The 20022-nt window shown below is 42.0% G+C and overlaps 1 protein-coding gene and 1 long non-coding RNA gene across 2 annotated transcripts in view; one reads left to right on the plus strand and one right to left on the minus strand.

The window, feature by feature from the left end:
* Positions 1–19133, plus strand: part of LOC149445817 (uncharacterized) — a 49581-nt gene extending 30448 nt beyond the window's left edge. Inside the window, exon 2 of the long non-coding RNA XR_016306316.1 lies at positions 17617–19133. This is a non-coding gene — a long non-coding RNA (uncharacterized LOC149445817). The remainder of the gene's footprint in view (positions 1–17616) is intronic.
* The window catches only part of ADRA1D (adrenoceptor alpha 1D), a 238029-nt gene that overhangs the window by 156203 nt on the left and 61804 nt on the right, over positions 1–20022 (minus strand). The gene's annotated exons all lie outside the window — the stretch shown is intronic.

Here is a 20022-nt window from a genome sequence, read left to right on the forward strand (position 1 = left end):
CAGAGAGGGAGCCTCCTGTTTATCCTGTGAGCTGCACCCATCCATCCCTTAAGGGGAACTCTGGACACCCCTGGATCATCATTTAAAGCCCCAGGATCCATCCATCCTGAGAGGGAGTGATTTCCACACCTGAATTGGCCCTGATGATCCTTTGATGACATCAGGATATATTTTATAACGCGCATTATAACTGCGCGTCCGGTGAGTGCGCATTCCTTCCGTTTATGAAAGCACAAGAACCGACTAGAGCAATCAGGATTATAAGAGCACGAATTAGTCACCTATATGAACTATTAATTATACTTGGTTTTAATTATTTATTTACTACATATGGACTTTGCACCTATTATTTATTACTATTATTAATTTTTAGCGCTGCACTTTATATTTATATTTAGCGGGAGAAATAGTGTTCAATGATTTATATCGGAGGGAGAAATTATGCTCCATTGTTGGAGGCAGTGGAAGGGAAAGTGCCTCATCATTGGTTTTAGTGATAAAAATAGTGCAGAGTATCAGTGGGAGAAATAGTGCCCCAAGGGCTGGATAAAGGCAAGCAAAGGGCCCTTTGGCCCATAGACTGCAGTTTGGAGACCACTGGTAAAGAACATCAGGACCAAAATTGTCAGTAGGTGACAGAGGTGTACACATTGTTTATTCAAAAAGGGGTCCACTCACAATGAAATTTCCACCAGCAGAAAAACTGCATACTGTTCGTGTTATTTTTTTAATTTGCATTAACATCCAGATTTTCAGAACTTTTGGGTGTGTCCCCTTGTGCCCTTGAGGTCAAACAGTAATAATAAACAAAGTTTTATCAGAATATTAAGTAGGACGATCTCTCTTATTACATTATTGTATGGTTTTTGGCTATCCTGACCTGGCTGAAAGGTGCCAAGTCCTTTTTAACAAGTAAGGTTCTTCCTCTCAACTGTGCTAGATTGTTCAATTCAAAGAGCTGAGGCCAATTAGCTGCATATGCCACACATTATTTTGAACACAAAAGAAACTTTAATTAGTCATAATGTATTCTCCCAGCCCTACACTGTTCAAATGTTTGCCCCTTTAGAATTCTAGTTCTTTTTTATGTCATGAAGTTCAGCTCTATTACAAAACATCATGAAGGTTTAAAATGCTGTGCTGTTGAAATCTCTACATGCAACTGTTTACTAAATGACTCCATCCAAGATGGATTTGTCCATTTTGGGTGGGAGGGGGAAGGATTTAATCTTGTCTGCTCTCTAGGACCCTAGTTGGGAGACCCACTATATTAACCGGGCTGTGCTGAGTTAAGAGCTTCATCTGATCCACATGTGTCACTGAACTGTCTGTTTTTCATATATTTCAACAAAGATTCATCTGCAGGGTATATGATAAAGAATTTATGGATTCTGCACTATAGTGGGTTCTTCATAGAAGCCTATGGAGACCAGAAATCTGCAGTGGGGTAAAATCTCCCTTTCTTATCTAAAACAAAGAAACACATTTTGGCACTTTTTAACACATCTACCCCTTTCATTTGAAATGGGAGGCCATGCAGTCCATCACTTGACAATGCGTCTACAAACCATCCATTAAATCTTATACTGTATGTTGCTAACACCATTTTTGGCGATTGCCAAAAATTGTGTAAATAAGTTACAAATATGAGATTATGCTGGGAAGATGAGGTCAGTGCAGAGGTTGTCTATCATTGTAACACCACCCACATGGTTTCCTTCACTGATGGCTCAACCAAATTAAAAGTCAGCAGGAGTCAGAGAACTAGCTGCATAGAGAAAATGTTGCAGGATTAGAAAAGAATTCTTAAGCCAGCTATAGGTGGATTGAATCTCGGCTGGTTCAACAGGGACTGGCTGAGATTCAATCCATCTGTGAGCGGGCTAGTTGAATTGGATTTGATTCATCAATCAATTTCAGTACAACCAGCCTGTCAGATTTTTTGCATATGATTACTGCCAGTGGCTATATATAGTTTTATAGTTAGTCTGGCTGATAAAAGACAAAAGTCCATCCAGTTCAACCATAGAAAAAAAAAAGTTATAATCCTACACCCACAGTTGATCCAGAGGAAAGCAAAAAAACCCAGTAAAGCACGATCCAATTTGCTCCTGCAAAACAAAACAAATTCCTTCCTGATCCCCCGAGAGGCAATCGGATATTCCCTGGATCAACTTTACCTATAAATGTTAGTATCCAGTTATATTCTGTGTATCTAAAAAAGAATCCAGGCCTTTTTTGAAGCAATCTACTGAGCTGGCCAGAACCAACTCTTGAGGGAGTCTATTCCACATTTTCACAGCTCTCACTGTGAAGAAACCTTTCCGTGTTTGGAAATTAAATTTCTTTTCCTCCAGAATTAAAGAGTGCCCCCTTGTCCTCTGTGATGACCTCAGGGTGAACAGCTCTACACCGAGTTCACTATATGAACCACTGATGTATTTATACATGGAGATCATATCCCCCCTTATGTATTATACATGGAGATCATATCCCCCCTTATGTATTATACATGGTGATCATATCCCCCCTTATGTATTATACATGGAGATCATATCCCCCCTTATGTATTATACATGGAGATCATATCCCCCTTATGTATTATACATGGAGATCATATCCCCCCTTATGTATTATACATGGTGATCATATCCCCCCTTATGTATTATACATGGAGATCATATCCCCCCTTATGTATTATACATGGAGATCATATCCCCCCTTATGTATTATACATGGTGATCATATCCCCCCCTTATGTATTATACATGGTGATCATATCCCCCCCTTATGTATTATACATGGAGATCATATCCCCCCTTAATATCCTCTTCTCAAGAGAGAATAAATTCAGTTCCTCTAATCTTTCCTCATAGCTGAGCTCCTCCATGCCTCTTATCAGTTTGGTTGCCCTTCTCTGTACTTTCTCAAGTTCCCCAATGTTCTTTTTTGTGCTGCCATTGTGGCGCTATAGCCACCAAGAGTGATCATTGTGTTCTTGCAACAGTGAAGGCTCCCAGCTGGGAGAACACAATAGCGCTGCAGGAGGGATTATCCCATCAAAAATGACCGTGCTGATGGGGGAATCACGTGATTTTCTTTTCTTGCAACCTGTGATTGCCGGAAAGAAAATTGCATAATCTATGACTTGCTTTAGTCTTTAGGGGATCCTTTCTCAACTATGGCTCCTTTAGAGCAGCTGTTTTCAACTGTTTCCCTCCCAAAGAGCCCTTGAAAATATTTTAAGTCTAGGGGAACCTCTGCTGAAACCAATTTATTGAGAGACAGTAGGAAAAATTGTTCCCACTGATCACTAAAGTACACAACATTCTTTCCACTGATCGGCAGTCCAACGGGACCCTTCACCAATGACCATTAATGTAAGGGTGGTCCTTACCCTACTGATGATCCAAAAGTACCCTTCTTTGCTTACAGCCATTGTAAGTGAACATTTCACTGATCACTAATTTAAGGGGGCTCTTTTCGATGCTCCACTAATGTGAGGAAACACATTTTCATTCTGCATTATTTTTCTGGGCATTATTATTTTTTGTTTTGTTTCAAAATTACTACTGAAAATATTGTTTTCATATAAAGCACTTTAAATATGCTAGGTACAACATTCCTTACTTTTTTTTACTTATTCTTTTACCTTAAAGAGGAATTCTGGGAATGGATTTTTTTCCTGCTTTCACCATAGTAACTATGCATGATCCATACCTGAAAGATCTCTCTAGAAGCTAGAAATTACTGTAGTAGACACTGTTACTCCAGTGATCTCCACTAGCTTCCGAGTCCCATCCTGAGCAGCTGCTCTGCTGCATTATAAATGCACAAAGTCGGATGACTGGCAAAGGCACCATTCAGAGAATGCTTTGCATTGCTTGTATTACCAATTAATGAAAAGTATCCTCTGATTGGATGAGCTGGAGAGCATGACATCACTGCCACACCTCTCCACCTCATCCAATCAGAGAACATTTTGCACCCATTGAAAAATACAAAGCAGTTTCTGAATGCAGTTGTGCCCAGCGGCCAATCTCCTGTGATCATTGTCAGGGACCGCCGCGGCTCCGTCCCCGGCGCACGCGCACTAGCGACGGCTCACGCCGGGACACAAGCACCAGGTCCCGGCAGGCCGTGGCTGACAGGATGCCGCGCATGCGCAGTAGGAGCCGCGGGCGCGCCTCGGGCGGCCAATGACAGCCCGGGAGCGTGTCCTGGGTGGCCAATGACAGTGCAGGGCGTGATATTTAAAGATGCCCTGCACTGTCACAAATCGCCGCAAGGTCTGATCTGTAATCTGAAGTTTCCTGTGCCCTGTGATATTAGACCCGGATTGTTTGACCTCTCTGCCTGCTCCAGCTCTGACCCGGATTATCTGACTACGCTGCGTTCTCCTGAGTTTGACCCGGATTGCCCCTGACTACGCTGCCTTCTCCTATCCCGACCCCCGGCTTGTTTGACCATTCTGCGGACTGACTTCGGTACTGACCCTGCGTGTGACCTGACCACTCTCTGCCTGCCGTCTCTGTACCTCGCCATTCCCCATGGTGACAACCGCTGATTTATCCTGTCTGGTCCTGCCGGCCTCCTCACATCTGGCTCTCTTCTGGTTTACTCTCATCCCCGGAGGTTCCCTCTGCCACTGGTGATATCGCTCGGAGGTTGTGACCTGGTCCTGGTTCTGCTCCAAGTCCATCCCCACCATCAGGGGCCCTGGTGAAAACGCAGACCGGGACTTAGACTCCACGCTCAGGGTAATTCCGCCTAGTGGGCTGCCAGAGGTACCACCTGGCGGATCCGTAACAATCATCATGCAGTGAGACCTGGAAGCAAGTGGAGATCACCTGAGTTGCAGTATCTACTGCAGTGATTTCCAGCTTCTAGAGGGATCACACAGGTATGATACAGGCATAGTTACTGTACATTGGCCTAAACTAGACCAATATAACTAAAAATATCCATACCTGCAATTCTTTCTTAATTTATGTTTCATGCCAATTCTCCCTGAGCTGTATATATATTAATAGCAGGGGTTCCTGAAACTTAAAATTTGCTTTAAGGGTTCCTCTATGTTAAAAGGTTGAGAAAGGCTGCTTAAAACAGGTGTATATAGCCTGGTAGATACAGACGAAACAGGGACTGTTTGCAGCCTGTGGTCATTACAACTGCTTTAAAACAGCCTTTATTTTTGAACAGGATATCTCTGTATGGGTCAAGGCTGAAGAAAACATTCATACCCCATGAGAAAATGCAGTTAAACCATAGGAGGGCTCGTAAATTAAGTGAAAACTGCTTTCCCCCCTTTCAAGCCCCAAATGAACAATTGTCAGTAATGAAGCTGGGAAAGCAAAGTAAAGGCACTGATTGTCACACAAACCTGCTGAAACATACCAATGAGCCTGCCCTTCTGCTCACCATACAACATACAGCTCTCTGTATTCACAGCTCGTCCCCATCCTATGTGGGTCAGCCACTAATTACAGTGTTGGAGGAGTCCAGAAAGTACATTACACATTGTCCCAGGGAGTGATTACTGCCCCAGCAAATCACACAAACTGTATAAACAGTGATTTGCTTCTAGTCTGTTTCTTTCACTTTATAACAATGACAGTTTAATTAATAATGAATAAAAAGGAGTAAAAGAAAAAAAATAAACTTTGGCCGTTCCGGAAAAACATTTAGATGAATATTTATAAAAGGCTGAAATAGATAAAGAGTTTTTTCACAAGGAATCTTCATTTTATCAATTTTGCTGTTTTTATAAAACTACACTGGGTGAATTCACGATGGCTTTTTATTGGTGGGAATTTACTTATTTTGTCTTTGCCCCTTTTCTCTCCTGCACTTCCTTTATGTGATCCCTTGTTCATTCTAATTGAATCACTGATGTCCTTTCCTCTGCCCAATGCCGGCCATACACTACTAGAATTGTGTATAAAAATGTTCCTTTTCAGAATGTTCATTCGATTCTCTAATGGTTAGTGGACACAGATTGATGATCATTTTCAACCATGTCAAAATATTTGAAGGAGCAGGATGGAAAACTTTTCTTAAAGAAATGAAGTTCTAATTGTAAATGTGGTTTTCGTTCCGGAAAAATTGTACATATTGTACTGAAACCTGTTAATACATATTGGATTCCATTCAAGCAGCAGGTCTGGATAAAATTTTAAAGGCTTTCATATGAAATCAGTGATGGGAAGATTGAATGTTCTGAGGAACAATTTTTCAGAATTTCTATATGAATGTTTAAACTAATTCTATTATTGTATGTTCAGGTTTATTTGAAAGAGTTCTCATTCTAATTCTTAAAGTCTATGTGAGTCCTAACAACCAACATTTCTTATTTAGTCTTTGGTCTGTTAAAGCAGTTAACCACTCAGAAAATTGTGGCCCCCAGGAGATTTGCAATAATGTGCAAGTATTCTGAACATATTTGCACCATATGGCAGCCTAACATTCTGAATTTTCTATCTCCAGTGATGCAACGGCAATGGTTCCCTTCGTCACCGGTACTTTCATGTTCACATGGTCTTCTTCTGGTTTCGGGGTCTTTGGCATGGTTGCTTGCCAGGCTGGGATTATGTGTAAGCAGGAGCTTTTAAAGGGTTAACAGTTTTTCTACCGTTGTGTTCATGCTCTGGAGTTACTCAGGTCAACTGTGTCTATGTTTTGAGACCTAATGTTACATTGTATCTTTTTGAAATATTTGTCCTTGGTTGCCCTGCTAGGTAGGCGGATATGAGGAGGGTTAATTCTGCTGATGAGGTTTCCAGCTCTTTTCAGAAGGTTCCCATCTCCTAAAGGTCATACTATATAAATAGGGACTTACTTGTGCCCTAAGAGATCAGTGAGGGAAAGGTTGTCATGATGTAGCTTGTTGGTCTGAGCTCTCTCCTAGGGAGCCCAGTCAGGGTTCCCAATGGAGTCTGGAATCTGAAGACTTACATGGACTTAGGTGCCAGTCACGGACTTACTGCCTTTTGTGGATTACTACCAAATCATGAACTTTAAGGGATTACTTACTACCTCTTGTGCATTACTGCCCAAATGGACTCTTTCCTTGTGAAGGATCACTTTTATGAAATTATGTTGTTCATTTAAATCGCCTGGTCTGAAGTCTCTCTAAAGGGGTGCATGCATGGCGTATTAAAGAACAGGACTTACATCAGGAAACTGAAGGTTAGAGAAGATACAATACAGTGTCTAACGAGCAGAATGCTGTTTTTCTAATCAAAATTCTACTGGTGTAATAGCAGCTTACGTCACATTTCTTCTGCTACACTCTCAATAATGTAAAATAAGGAACATAAAATACCATTCTTAATAACCTGCAAATTAAGGTTTATTTTATGGACATTTAATTGAAAGAGTCATGTAATGAATAAAATGAGATGCTGTTGTGTCATTGGGTGAATCACCTCCACAGTTCATAATGAGAAGAATGGGATAGCCCAAGAAGTCAAGAAATAGGACTGCAAAAGTAGGAAAGCTACAGTATAAGGAAAATTGTATGATCTAGATCATTGGTCTCCAAATTACAGCCCATGGTCGAAATCCGGTCTGCTACAAGATTTTATCTGGCCTGTGGCTAGGGTCAGTGGAGAAGATTGAGGATTTGGGTCAGCATAGACTGCCTATGGCCCTGGCTCCCATTCCCCAACCTTCCCACAGTCCCCAGCACAGGTTTCCCCTGGTGATTTGCCATCATACTTGTGGTTGGTTGCTAGGACTACTAAGAACTTCCAATGTACAGACCCGCTCCACCTCCCAGCTCCCACTGCCCTGCTACATTTACACTGGTCAGGGATGCTAATGGGGACCCTGAGCTAAGGGAGAATTCTTATGGAGACTCTGATGTAAGAGGGTGGGGACCATGATGGGAATCCTGAAGTAAGGAGGAACTCTGATGGGGACCTTAATGTACAGGGGACTGATCCATTTATAAAATTGATTTTATTGGCGCACAAGGATTTGTAAAATTACAATGTGGCCCTTATACTGAAAAGTTTGGATTCCCCTGATTTATAATAACATTTAATATTAGGTTGTTATACAGTGATATCCATGGTGAATCTTCCAGCTAGTTCGTAGACTGGATCTGGGCTTGTATGCTTACATTTGTTTGCTCGGTAGCTTTCCAACCAAGGGAAGCAGAACGTTACTATCATCCGCTTGTTTTACAAATTTGGAAACATTTAATTGCTCCATCTCTAAGATTCAACTTCAAAAGGAAATCATTCTCACTTGCCAAAAATCATGCAGAATAACAGCTGTCATAATATTGCCTCACAACAGTCAGAAACTTTCAGTATGAAAGATGAATCTTTTCAGACACACGCATTTTGTCTCTCCAACTGATCTCCATCATATATCGCTGAATTGTTTCAGGGTTTTGTAAGAGATCAAAGCTGATCAAAAACTTGTTTTGTAAAAAGCAAAGCTGTACTTTCTTATAATCAGAGAAGTAACTCTACAAAACAGGTTCTAGTCAGTTTTACCCCAAATTGCTATAAAATCTGACCATTCAGACACCTCACCTGACACTGCTGAGGACTGGTGTTTGGCTGGCTATGCCCTGAGCACTGCATTGTGGGAAACAGTGGAGAAAGTCATGTGTTCCCCCATACTTTGTAGTACGGGGGTTCCCTTAGAGCAGGTAAAGAGGACATAGATAGAGAAGGTAAGTGGAAAGCAAATTCAAGATTTCTACAATCCCTGTTACTTTATATATGCAAATAAGCTGTTCAAAAAGAAAAAAACAATTTTTTGAAAGAATTCAGGCAAGGAAAATTATGAGGGTGTGGAATTCACGTGGTTCAGTTAAACACAATGTACCAACAATGTTTCTACAATAGAGTGAACCTGAAATGGACTATGATCTTTCTAAGGGTACAGTGGTGCAGAGATCTTGTGGTGCCTGGAAGAAACAATCCTTTATTTATTCCAGGAATGTACACTCACCATCCACTTTATTAGGTTCACCTTGCTAGTGCCAAGAAAATATCCCCCACACCATTACACCACCACCAGCCTCAACTGTTGATAGGATGTTGTAGGATGGATCCATGCTTTCATGTTGTTTACGCCAAATTCTGACCCTATCATCTGAATGTCGCAGCAACCAGTCTTATTAGGTACACCTGTTCAATTGCTCAGTAACACAAATTGCTAAGCCAATCACATGGCATCAACTCAATGCATTTTGGCATCTAGATGTGGTGAAGATGACTTTCTGAAGTTCAAAACATGCATCAAAATGGGGAAGAAAGGGGATTTAAGTGACTTTGAACGTGGCGTGGTTGTTGGCGCCAGACGGGCTGGTCTGAGTATTTAAAAAACTGCTGATCTGCTGGGATTTACATGCACAACCACCTCTAGGGCTTACAGAGAATGGTCTGAAAAACAGAAAATATCCTGTGAGTGGAAGTTGTGTGGATGAAAATAGCTTGTTGATGTCAGAAGCCAGAGGAGAATGGGAAGACTGGTTTGAGATGATAGAAAGGCAACAGTAACTCATGTCAATATGAACCAAAATCTCTGAGGAATGTTTCCAACACCTTGTTTGATCCATGCCATGAAGAATTAAGGCAGTTCTGAAGGCAAAAGGTGGTTCAACCCGGTACTAGCAAGGTGTACCTAATAAAGTGACCGGTGAGTGTATGTGTAGCACTGTGTAAACTGACAGCTCTATATAAATATTTGTAACAAATAAAGTATTATTATTATTTTAATACAGGATTTATATAGCACCAATGGTTTGTGTAGCGCTTTACAAAATGAAGGTAGACATTACAGTTATGATAAAATTTGGTGCAATAGGAAACAGAGGGCCCAGCTCCTTAGAGCTTACAATCTAGGAGAATAAAAGTAAGTGGACAATATGCCCTACAAGACAGAGACACAAATATAACCAGAAAGGTTTTGATCCATTCCTACATCAAAAAAAAAAATGGCTGAACTTTCACCTTAACCACTTGGCACTGATAGTACACATATATGTGGCCACTCGGCAGGTGAGCTTACAATCTAGGAGAATAAAAGTAAGTGGACAATATGCCCTACAAGACAGAGACACAAATATAACCAGAAAGGTTTTGATCCATTCCTACATCAAAAAAAAAAATGGCTGAACTTTCACCTTAACCACTTGGCACTGATAGTACACATATATGTGGCCACTCGGCGGGTGAGCTTACAATCTAGGAGAATAAAAGTAAGTGGACAATATGCCCTAAAAGACAGAGACACCAATATAACCAGAAAGGTTTTGATCCATTCCTACACCAAAAAAAAAGATGGCTGAATTTCCACCTTAACCACTTGGCACTGATAGTACACATATATGTGGCCACTCGGCAGGTGAGCTTACAATCTAGGAGAATAAAAGTAAGTGGACAATATGCCCTACAAGACAGAGACACCAATATAACCAGAAAGGTTTTGATCCATTCCTACACCAAAAAAAAAAGATGGCTGAATTTCCACCTTAACCACTTGGCACTGATAGTACACATATATGTGGCCACTCGGCGGGTGGGCCTTAACACCCCGCGTATATGCAGCCCTGCTAAGACTACTTACTGTTCTGAAAGCATGTTCCCTGCACAGTAGCCGTCAGGGATCGGTAATCTCCCAATGCATACCTGCGATTGGGCACTTTCTGATCATATGAGAGCCATTGACATGATCCAAATGCCCGCCTCCGACTCCTGGCTTTTAGAACCCTTAAAGGGCCAGGAGGCAGTCAGCGCCAAAGGGTTAAGTAATGCCATGAAAGTAATGATACTTTATTCAAGATTTTAGTTGTAGGCCGACACAAATGTATTTATTTATTTATTACAGGTGCTTATATAACGCCATCAATTTACGCAGTGCTTTACATATATATTGTACGTTCACACCAGTTCCTACACAAATATTTACAAGCAGACATAAATGTTTTACATTGCACAAAAAGTCTGCGTAAGTTGATCAGATGGCTTTCTTAGTATATTTGCATTGCCATAACAGGATCAACAGGAACAATGAGATGTATACTCCAACAATGTGTGATGTGTAGTCTGCACAGCTCTAGGCTGATGTATCCAGGATCAAGGCCTGGTCAGTGATAAATCCTGAATCAGCGCCATGGGACGGAATATTGGATCAGGCAGACAAGTTATGTGGTTGGGTTATTGATCTGTGAATGGAGACAGAAGGCCTTGACTGGAGGGCAATTGACAACACTGTAAGCAGAGAAGTCCCTCCACTGCTGCAAATCCAATTCCTAATTAATCTGCTTTACACTCAAGTGGCTGCAAAGTACAGCTAAGTGTTTATAATTGGCTGTAAATCATAGAGTATGCACAAGAAAATGATAGGGATAATGATTCCCTACTGGGTTAACCTCAGGAAACTCCCAGTTTTATCAACGATGAGAATAAAATACAATTGTTTTTAATTTGTTGGTCTTTAAAAGGCTTGTCTACTATATACTGGGGTATATCCAACCCCACTTTTATTTGTGGATCCCATCAGCCCAGGGTCGTATCTAAACACAAGGTTTCCTATAAAAGAAGAGTGAATATACTTACCTTTCAGGTGGCCCGTGTGTTGAAAAGCTGTCACTTACCAGCTGTGTATGCTACAATACAGGACATTCAAGCTGGCAGAGGGAACCCCTGTGAGTGGCTGGGTAGCAAGTGTAGCGCTACCCTCATGAGGGCCGCTGTGTAATGGGTATCCCTAGGCTTCTCTCCGCACAGCCAGGCAACATGTATTTCTCACACAGACTTGCATCCAAAGGCAATGACCAGTCCATGGACTCAGTTTTGTTGTTTTATTTGGGGAAATCAACTTGGATAGGGAAATAAGGATTATGGGATGCCCCAGGGGCGGACTGACCAATTGGAAACTCAGGCACTGCCCGAGGGCCCGGGGTCAGTAGGGGGCCCCATGAGATGCCCCTGGTAGCTTTTTCATAGGCTTTTTTGAGTTTGGGCAAGGACACAGGGGCCCCATGATCCCCGATTGCCCGGGGGCCCCATGAGTTGTCAGTCCGCCCCTGGATGCCCCGTTTGGCTTGAATCAATGGAAGAGGGACACTTCCTTCCTATGTACAAAAGCAGATCCTGGAATGTTCATTTCCTCTCAGTCTTTGTGGATCAGTAGCAGTTGCCCTGTATGGGCCCTCCTGGGAGAAGAACAAAGAAATTTCCTGGGAGAAGAACAAAGGATTGAGCCCAGCTTGCTACGTTTGGCAGTCTTTCCCCTTGTAGATCCCAGAGAGTGCTGCTGTACTCACACTGTCCTTCTTGCTCCCTGCTGCTCCTGGTCTCAATCCCACTCATGTCTCACTGCTGAATATATCCTCCTAAACCAGCCCAAGCCCAGCCTGAAGGCCGCCCCCCCAGACCCAGGGGACCCCTACCAGGCACCGACAGTCTCCTCAGCACTCCATCATCCATCCGACTCCACTTTCAGCCTGATCCTCCCATATTTATGGGCCAGTCCACCACTCTACCAGGGCTTCCGATCCTGGGATTGGCCGGACTCCCATGAACATGCAGATGATGTCTCCAACCCTTCCTGTTTACCGACTTCTGGAAGGTTCCATGCAGTCTGTGATTGCTCAGGTCTCGGTGTAGAGCCAGCGGGGGGACGGAAGTGGCATTGGATTAATGTTGCAGCCATCTAGTTGATTACGAATGTTTGTTTTTTTTTTTAATTCCCATACTTCTCTTTGTTTAGCAAATTACACTGGGCAGGGCTGACACCACTCAGCCCACAAAAATGCTGTGTGTATTTCTGGCAGCTTAACGGGTATTTTCTGTACTTGCAGGGTCATTAAAGAGATAAAACATGGGGAAATGTGCATCTATTGTAGATATATACTGTATATATGCAGTAATGCAGTACATATATATACATACAGTATATATATATATATGTGTGTGTGTGTGTGTGTGTGTGTGTGTGTTTGCTATGGCATGCATTTTAAGTGAAAACTACTAGTAACAGTGTGTTCTTTTTGCTAGCTTAGTCCAATGCTTTGGGGGGAACATAAGTAAGGTTCACATATTTACATGGCATTAACATCACTGACACAACAAATTACACTGCTATTATGTAGTTGGAATCACTTTGTAATTACAGGCTGCACAATTGTTCTATCAGCAATATAAATACCACATTATTGCGACAGATAACAATCTGCCCTGCCTATTACATTCTTTTCATCATTCTCCTGCCATGCTATAAGTGCCTCATTCTGACTTTTGATCGGTGATGGATTTCAAGCTCTGCTGGCTGATTCATAACAATTAGAGAAAAGATAATAGTGCTGGTGCCAAAAAAAAACCACCTTTCTCACCTTTTAATATGTGAAAATATGTGTATGTCCAGAAAATACATTTTCAATTTTTTTGGATTGATTTGAACCCTTGTCAGGTTTTTACTGCTTTCTGGGGCTTCAAGCGGTATTAAACTCACCTGCCTGAAGTTTGCATGTTCTCCCTGTGCCTGCGTGGGTTTTCTCTGGGTACTCCAGTTTCCTTCCACACTCCAAAGACATGCTGGTAGGTGAATTGGATCCTGTGTAAATTGTCCCTAGTATGTGTATGTATGAATGTGAGTTAGGGACCTTAGAATGTACACCCCTTGAGGGTTAGGGACTGATGTGAATGTACAATATATATGTAAAGCGCTGTGTAAATGGACGGTGCTATATAAGTACCTGAAATAAATAAATAAATGAAACCCCAAGTCAAAAATTTTATATATTGCAGCTTACCAATCATTAGATGTGGCGGCTGCATCCTATTTTTCTTTTTTTTAAGCTTTTCCCCTCTATTTTACCCTGGTGATCTGACAAGTGACACGCTTCCGGTATTAGAATGCTCCAACTCTGGATGAAGGAGCACAGTGGGCAACTTTGGGCAGAATCATTACCAGTCTAGGGGAAAGGAAGGGTTAGATGTACCAGCAGATTTAAACACACTAACACATTGAAGCCAGACTCCAGCTTTTTTCTTTTGGGGTAAAGTTTTTACATGAATAAAGCTTGAGGTGATTGTAGCCGTATTGGTGCATTTGCGACAGAAACAATTGAGTACTGTCTGTGATACTTTTTTTTATTTGCACTAACATACAATTTTGAGGACAAGCTTTCGGGGTATGTCCCCTTCTTCAAGGTTTGTGTATTGGTGTGGGGGTTGTTCATTGTTCACTGCCAGGTGGTGCATCCCATTGTTCTATTGTGTGTCTTGCTTGGGAGCAAACTATTATGGGATGTAATGTTTCCAGCAGCCCTTCCCCTTGATGGGACGGCCTGCTGATGTGTTTCCTGTCTGGATGTGTATTTCCCCACCCTGTGTATATATCTTGAATTTATGTTAAAATAAAGCAGTATATCTCCTGTTTTAGTACAAGCCTGGTGCTGTCTCGTCTTGTATGGTAAGCGGTGGTGCCCGTGGATCTGTGTTCGGACAGGGAAGTGGGAGGCTACCCTAGTGCATTCTGGGTACGGTTCCGTTACCTGGACCTTGAAGAAGGGGACATACCCTGAAAGCTTGTTCTTAAAATTGTATGTTAGTGCAAATAAACAAAGTATCACGTCAGTACTCAATTGTTACATGAATATAGAAGAGCTGATCATTATAAATACCCCTGTCAGTAGTAAATGGTTTGTCCAAATTGATACATTTACAGGAGAGCTTGTTCTGTTGACAAACAGCAGACTTACTGGTCAGATCACCAGGTGAAAATAAAAGAAAGAAAGCCTAAAAAAGAAAACGAATGCAGTTACCACACATAATTGGTAAGCTGCAATGTAATAAAATGTTTTCTTTTGGGTTTAATACGGCTTTAGTTACAAAGATTTCAACCCCACTACCTGTTCTGGTGACAACAGTTTCATCAGACAAGAATTAAGAGTAAATCTCCAAATGCAACATGGCAATAAATACAATCTTTTTTTAGCAGAGGGGGGGTTATAGTTAGAACCCCTATTAGGTGTTATTTCTGTATTACGATTATTTTAAAGAAGGATTTCACCGCCATATCCATTCCCTGTCCCCCCACAATCCCTCCTCCATGCCATCATACTGAAAGTTACATCACATGCACAGATGTATCGCTAATCTCTGCCAGGTCCCAAATATCTGCCAGAGACTGGTGGCACATTTGCACATGTGCGGGGGGTTTTATGCGCATGCATGTGGTGCTGTCATGTCTAGTATATGAGCATGTGCAGAACAATGCTGTGCATGTACACTGCCTCCTGGGATGGCTATGACCATACCCCCCTCCCAGAAATTCATGAAAGTAGGTGTAGGAGGGGTTATCAGAGGGGGAATATTGCTGCTGAACTAGAAGACAGAAGCACAAAGGACACATCACAGTGAAAGTAAGTTATGTCCCCTGTGTTTATTTTGTATTTTTTTTAGCTTTAGAAGAAAAGCCTGTTCCCTGCTAGCATGCTGTGCAGGAGGACCCTTGATCTATGCATGACAGCAGTGGTCTCTGTGCAGAGGTCCACCATGCCTTCTGCTTATCCCTACAGCTCTGCAATCAGCAAAGCTCTTTCTCCCTGATGATTGAATTGCTCTAGCTCTGACTCACTATGGGTTGTGTTGTGTCTCTGCAGAGAGACTACTGCTTCAACACAGAGAGCAAGGGTCCATTTCTATGTTCACGGGGGATAGGCTTATCTTCTACGACTGTGGCTGCTTTTTAAAGAAGACAACCTGAGGTTATGAATTCTTTTTGTTTCGATGCACCTGAAAATTCAGACCCTTTTCATGCCTAGTTCTTGGTTATAGACATGATGTGTGGGCTCTCGTCTCGACCATTAGAGGTGGTTGATATTTGCATACCAGGAAATCTGGAAATGTAAAACTCTTGGGGCTCTCAGAAGGAAAGCATAGCTGATGTGCAAACCCCTAGAGGTGCTTGTTGACGTACAACCAGGAATTGACAAACCTTTAGATGGCTTCAGGTTACTTTAAGATGGCCTCTGGTTTAAAGGAGTAGATTTTCTTGGGGCAAAAAACATGCAACAAAGGAATTCAAGTAAAAGAAAACCAATATAAAATCTCCAATAGAAACAAGAATTCCTCACTCCATATACTGTATGTTAGTTCCAGGTTCGTGACCTCATTCACAGTTCAGATGGATAACTTCAACATTTATATAAAGAAATGTCTTTTGTTACCTTCTGAGACTGGGGAAGCTTCAAACAGCTAGCAATGTAGGTCTACGGAAATTTTCCATCCAGAAAATTTGTACGATGTGTTAAACTAAAAAGCTCTCAGGAGGAAAACTGATCCCTCTAAGAAAATAGAACACAGGTCTGGTGATTTGAGTCCGAAAATAAAAAGAAACCTTTCACTTGAAGTAAATCTATTAGGTGTATAATCAGTATATAAACTAAGCAAATAGAAGCTCTGGCATTGGTTTGTCCAATGGATGGAGTAAGGTTTAGTTCCAGTGGAGAGCAGGACTTAGGTTTAGCATGGACAAACTGAGGCTTACTGTGGACCGTGTGTCCGGGATGGACTACCAGAAAAATGTTTGGAAATTTAAAAGAAAACTTGCAAAAACCCTTTGGTACATCCTATTCAAACGTATTGTTATTGTATATATTATAATACTTTTTTCAAGTTCACTTTAATGTGCACATATACCCACGAGGGTGGACAAACGTGTGAACTGACTTCCTCCATGTCCAAAGTCAAAGAGCACTCCTATAAAAACATACGCCAAGTAAGTTAAGGTGGGGAAGTATAGACTGAAGGACATCAACCTGCTTCCATAAACATGAAATTGTTACCAGCTTTGGTCTCTCTCTGTCTATATACAGTATCTGTCTATCTAGTACTAAACAAATACATAGGCTATCATTGTAATTTAATACCAATTAGTAATTTTCATGCTAACATTCTGTCACCTCAAAATTCCGGCATGGTAGTAACGGTTTACATAATTTTTAACCTATTAAAATTGGGACATATTAGGCTGTGTCTGATCCTTTCACATCTCTCCCCTAACCACATTTAGATGGGTTACACCCTCTTTTGATAAACTTCATCCATGTGAAACGTTAAGGGAACCTGTGGCTAGGCTATGGACATTCCATATTCCATATTCTTAACAAATATGAAGCAGCTTTAAAGCAAGTCAGGTACCTCAGCTGTAGCTGCAGGCACTGTGGAGCAATTCCTCCTCAATTTTGATATCAGAATCACCAAAGTAATTAAAGTGGTTCTCAGCTTATCTCACCCAGCTTCTACCTCCCCTGCTCTGTATTTACAGAATAGAACAGATTACAAATGGAAGAAGACTGAGTCACTGTTTGGTGGAGGAACTGAGCTGCTGATCATTACTGGGGATGGGGGAGAGCAGAGGTGTTGAGAGAACAACTTTCCTGGTTTCAGTTCTTCAGCTGTAAATTGTGAGGATGAATTGCTCCACAATGCAGCAGCTACAAGGACAAGAGAATGCATGTTTTTAAAATAATTTACAGATTTGTACAGAGGACCTTCACCCTTTTCAATGACTCACCCCCTCTCTCCCTTTACACATCCGGACAGTTACAAATTTTAAATATATTTTATTTATATCACCTAGGCAAACCTCCTGAGATAGTCGCGTCATGCATCTGAGGAGGTTTCTGTGCAGTCTCCACCACACTGTGCCTTTGCCGCGGCACATTGTCAGGGGCTGGCTGCAAGAACCAGAAAGAGACAGCTGGCTCCCTGTTGATGTCAGATGAGAAAAAGGTGTGGTTGGACCTGATGTGCGGTGATGGAGTGGTGGATTACACCAGACTATGCTGGATTCGTTGGGTAAGTGGGTATGTTTGTTGGGGACAACCCAGCAGACTAGGTGAGAGGGGAAAGAAAAAGTGTATAGGGGGAAGAGTGAAATTCTTTTTTAAACATGTGTAAATACCTAAAGTTACTACTGTCTTTTGGTCACACGGACAGAAGAAAGAGATCACTAGAGAAGGAAATAATGTTTGAGAAGATCGAAGGAACCAGATGAAGAATGAGATCTGCTACTAGATGGTTGGACACACTGACAACAGCTGTGGGGAGGAAACTGGAAGATCTCACCAGGCTAGCACAAAAATGACTCTCGTTCAGATCTCTCATTCATTAAATAGCTAGGACTTGAACCCGAGTTGATGGCACTTAACTAACTAAATACATAAAGCCCCACTCCAGAATAAAAGTATTTTTTCAAAGTACCTCTCTCCTACCCAGGGGCAGACTGACCATTTGGAAACTCGGGCACTGCCCGAGGGCCGGGGTCAGTAGGGGGCCCCATGAGATGCCCCTGGTACCTTTTTCATAGGCTTTTTCGAGTTTAGCAAAGACACAGGGGCCCCATGATCCCCTATTGCCCGGGGGCCCCATGAGTTGTCAGTCCGCCCCTGCTCCTACCCCTCTCTAACCTATCCCTCCATACCTGGTAAAGGCAGATATACTCACTTAAGTCCCCTGTCCAGGTCCCACACTAGCAGCTCACTGATTCAGCTCTGAAAAGATGCCCCAAGACCACCAGTTCCCTGCTGTCCCCCAATAATGACTTTGTCTGTACTCTCGTTTGAGAGGACCTTGCCAGCATCCAGAAGTCATAGACATTTATGTGGACACCCGAAGAAGGACCACTGCAGAGAGCAAACAAAAGAGAAGAGGACTTGGCCTGGCCATGTCACATCAGGTAAGTAAAAAAGGGCATTCATCTAGAGGGGAGTGGAAGATGTGGGTGCTAATGAAACTGGAGTCAAACTTTAAATGTCCCAAACCTGACCATAGAATCAAATTGGTAGAATTTTGTTACAATGGAGCTGGTGTAGAGGTGCCTTTGTGAAGGCTTCAAACTGCTTTACTTGAGAATGATTTGTGTTTTATTTTTTCCTACAGTTTAAAATGGCAAATGGACAGTTATTGCAACACCGCCGAGCAACAAATCACTTCAGATTTTGTCCAAGCTCCAGACGCAGCAGCAGCCTATTCAACTAAATGTCATCTCAGCTTTGAAATATATGGTGGAGGAAGCAAGGAGGGAGAGGGGACTGTCCTTTTATTGTGCTCTGTTATCAAAAAGCTTAATAAACACAAAGCCTCATGGAAGCCAGACACATGTGTTCTTCCTCATCATTATCTCATCAGTGATCAGCACATTAGGCAATGAAGACAATTATAGTGTGCAGATTGTCAGCATCAAATTCCTTCAAAGAGATAACTGGCCCAGAGGCAGCAAGTAAACCAGGGATACCTTAAAAAAAACCTCAATAGACGTAAAATACAAGCCAAACATTATAAAACACCATGAGAAGTCATTTAGCAAATGATCAACGAGCACAAATACTGGATTATAACCTTTGCATGTAAAGTAAGGAGCAGGGGTGAATTGACAACTCATGGGGCCCCGGGCAATAGGGGATCATGAGGCCCCAGTGTCCTTGCCAAACTCAAAAAAGCCTATGAAAAAGGTACCAGGGGCATATCATTGGGCCCCCTACTGACCCCGGGCCCTCGGGCAGTGCCCGAGTTTCCAAATGGTCAGTCCACCCCTGGTAAAGAGATGAAAGCAGACCTAGAGTCAGATTCCACCATCATCCAGGCTCAATGTCTACTTCCAGAACTAAGATGCTGGCTCAGAGATGACACAGAAATGTAAGTTCTGTTGCCTGCACAGTTCTTGGCTGTGTTCATAAAGGTCTGTATGGATCAGCTCCTTCTGCAGCCACTCACCTCATGACTTGCTACAAAATTACGTCTGATCACTTGGAGAGAGGAGACAGAGGAAATGCATCTCAAGCCTGCAGCAGATATATGACATCTTCGCAGGCTAGGCAGACAATTGAGTGGTGTTCAAGGACAGTTTTTAAAGGTGGACATTTTTGGAACACCTATTATATAGCATCTGTGTATTGGTATGTCAGGAATAGTTTCCTGCAAAATTCAAAAATTTAAGTTTTGGGATTGATTTACATCTATGAGTTGTTGGAACACTTACATTAAA

The sequence above is a fragment of the Staurois parvus genome, unplaced genomic scaffold (assembly GCF_062004578.1).
Source record: "Staurois parvus isolate SC_StPar_1 unplaced genomic scaffold, SC_StPar_1.0 ptg000708l, whole genome shotgun sequence".
NCBI lineage: Eukaryota > Metazoa > Chordata > Amphibia > Anura > Ranidae > Staurois > Staurois parvus.